Consider the following 3,619-nt stretch of genomic DNA (forward strand, 5'->3'; position numbering starts at 1 on the left):
ACAACTGTAACCAGATCAGCTATATCGCTGTATAGTGCCCTAGGCGGAAGCCTCTCAGCCCTACGAAGGCTAAGAAGGTCAAAAAGGTCAAGAAGGACCCTAAGCCTGAAGGAAGCAGTAATAATAGTGCTACAGAGGAGCCAGGAAGTTCTGAGGCTGAAGAAAGCTTGGGAAAAGAGTAACTCTAACGCAAAGTTGGGCGTTAGAGGCAAAGCCTAGTGATATCACAGAATAGAAGCAGTTTAAGCATCACATAAGCAGCAAGTCAGCAGTGATCACTACCCACATATATAAGGGCACTTAAGCAGACGCCTTAGTAGATACTAGGTGCGACCTATACGCCCTTATCGACCACAACCTTGCCTATAAGCTCCACCTGCTAATAGTAGATCGCTCTGAGCAGGTACTAGGCAGCTTCAGCGACATTATAGGCGCTATGAAAGCAACAGGCGTAGTTGTCTTTAACCTCAAGCTGTGCGGTTATAATGAGAAGATCTTTGCATATACCATACGTGGCCTTAGCGACGACCTGTTCTTAGGGAAACCCTGGATAGAGAGGAACCATATATTATATGATGCTGCTGCCTAGCGTATACAGCATAGGAGGGGTGGTGTAGACTTACGTCTGAAAGGCGAGGAAGAGCTAGAGCAAGTGCGCCAGATCAGGGCTGCCCGCCTCCTCCTAGGAGCCCCTTTTGCAACGCTCTATAAGAGGGCATAATAATAAACCAAAGGAACTGCAGGATATAAAGTTCGAGCGATCAGCTTAGCAGATATATAGAAGGCTCTTATGAGGAAGACTGAGAAGGCAGACCTAAAGGCCCTCCTTCCACCAGCTGTACTAGCTGAGTTCTAAGAGCTATTCTAACCTGACGAAGCTGCTAACCTTCCTCCGCATCGCCCTGGAGTTAACCATATGATCCCTATCAAACAGGAGAGCGACAGCAATGAGGCTGCACTACTATGGGGGCTGCTCTATAGCATATCATGAGAAGAGCTTCTCATCCTCTATAAGACCCTAAGAGACCTACCAGATAAAGGCTTTATCTGCGCTAGTAGCTTAGAAGCATCAGCCCTAGTACTGTTTATATGCAAACCAGGTGGAGGGATATATTTTTATATTAACTACTGCGCCCTTAACAAACTTATAAGGCGCAACTGATACCCTCTTCCTTTGATTCGAGAGATGCTACAGACTGTTAGCGCTGCTAAGTGGCTCACTAAGCTAGACGTAGTAGCAGCGTTCCATAAGATCTGAATTGCAGAGGGAGAGGAGTGTAAGACAGCCTTCTAAATAAGATATAGGCTATTTAAGTGGCGTGTTGTTCCCTTTAGGCTTATAGGAGCCCCTGCTACGTTTTAACGATATATTAATAGCATACTTTAGGAGTACCTAGACGACTTTGCGACAGCATATATAGATGACGTCCTGATCTACTTAAATAGCTTAAGGCAAGACCATGAAGCAAAGGTTAAGCTAGTACTACGTAAGCTTGCCGCCGCAGGGTTACATCTAGACCCCTATAAGTATGCGTTCTCTGTTAAGACAGTTAAGTACCTAGGGTTTATTATCACTGCAGGTGTAGGTATCTCTTGCAACCCTGAGAAACTGAAAGCAATTAAGGAACAGGCTGCGCTAAGGACGGTTAAGGGAGTCTGAAGCTTCCTAGGATTTGCAAACTACTACTGAATCTTCATCCCAGCGTACTCAGAGATCGCTGGACCCCTAATAGCTCTTATAAAGAAGGGTGTCCTCTTCTGCTGGGGTAAGGAATAAGAAGCAGCGTTCCAGGAGCTTAAGAGGATCTTTGCAGCTAAGCCTGTTCTACACCAACTTAACCCTAAGCGTACAACCTATGTTGAGGCTGACTGCTCAGGCTTCGCCCTTAGAGGAGTACTATCATAAGAAGATAAGCATAGAAGACGTCACGCAGTAGCATACCACTTACAGCAGCTTAACGCTGCCTAGTTTAACTATCTGATACATAATAAGGAGATGCTAGCTATTATGAGCTGCCTATAAGAATAGAGAGCAGAGCTATAGAGTGTCAGCCACTTTAGGATCCTATCAGACCATAAGAACCTAAAGTACTTTATGACGAAGCAGAAGCTTATAGAACGGCAAAGCTGATAGGCAGAGGAACTATCTCAGTATAACTTCAAGATATAGTACCAGCTAGGAAGTGAAGCAGTAGTGCCAGACGCACTCTCTAGATGTAAACAAGACGTACCTACGTCTCTAGAGGATGAGCGCAAATAAGGCTGGATTCTCCAGCTTCTTCCCGAAGTAGCCCTTACCTCAACGCGTATATAACGCGTAGAGGCAGCCCTATCAGTGCTTATGTTCACTAACGATAAGGAACTACAGCAACTCTAGGACCAGACCTAAGGGCAAGACTAAGTCTACCAGCAGGCATATAATGCTGTGAAATAATAAGAAAGAAGCTTCCCTCCTAGCCTCAAGCTAAAGGTCCAGATTACTGAGTATGAGATTAATAATAGTAACTAACTACTATTCAGAGACTAGATCTAGGTATTAGGTAGTGAAGACCTAGATAGCGAGGCGAACACACTATATACTCATATCGTTCAAAGCAGCTATAACTTAGTACTTAGTGGACACCTTAGTAGAGATAATACCCTTGCGTTAGTCAGTAGGCGCTTCTACTAGCCTGGCTAGTCACAGCTAGTATGATGCTTCTGCTGTAATTACGATAGCTGCAGGCGAAGCCACATCTGGAGAGAGTATCAAAAAGGACTTCTGAAACCTCTACTAATACTGCAGCGTATATAAAGCGACCTCGCTATAGATTTTATTACTAACTTTCCCCTTACAGATAAGGGTGAGGGATACCTTTAGGTAATTATCGACCAGCTAGGAAAAGGTGTAACCTTTGAAGCTATAGAAAGTATAGAAGCTGAAGCCTGCGCTGAATAATTCCTAAGCTGCCACTTCTGCTTCTATGGCGTCCCTACTTTAATTATGAGCGACAGAGGAAGCAACTGGACGAGCTGCTTCTGGCGGCAATTCTGCAAGCTTTTAGGAATAGAACAGCAGCTTAGTACTGCCTATCACCTACAGACTGATGGCAGCCTAGAAAGGATAAACTAAGAGATCTAGGCCTACCTACATAATTATATTACCTACTTGCAGAAGGATTAGGCGAATAACCTCCCAGCAGCTCAACTAGCGCTCTGCAGCTGCGATAGCAGCGCTATAGGCATGAGCAGCTTCTTCTTAGAACATAGATACCACCTAGAGCCTGTCTGGGTTCAAGAGGCAGACCCAGAAGACCATGAGGGCCCTCGTGAGGACCTGGCACGCAAGTTGGTAACAAGGCTCGAGGATGTGATGGATATAGCACGGTCGACCCTTACCTTAACGCAGTAACGCTATGAGGAGCTGGCTAACAGGAAGCGCCAGCCTACGGAGAGACTAGAAGCAGGCGACAAAGTCTAGCTTCATATAGGCCACTACAGGTCCCCTAGGCTATGCAAGAAACTGGATTAGTTGCACTATAAGTATACTGTTACAAAGGTTATCTCACTATATGTGGTAGAGCTTAACATGCTAACAGCTATATACCCACGATTCCACGTGGATACCCTGAAGCGTGCA

Source organism: Colletotrichum aenigma, assembly GCF_013390185.1.
Source record: "Colletotrichum aenigma strain Cg56 chromosome Unknown KSG_Cg56_contig10, whole genome shotgun sequence".
Classification (NCBI taxonomy): Eukaryota; Fungi; Ascomycota; class Sordariomycetes; order Glomerellales; family Glomerellaceae; genus Colletotrichum; species Colletotrichum aenigma.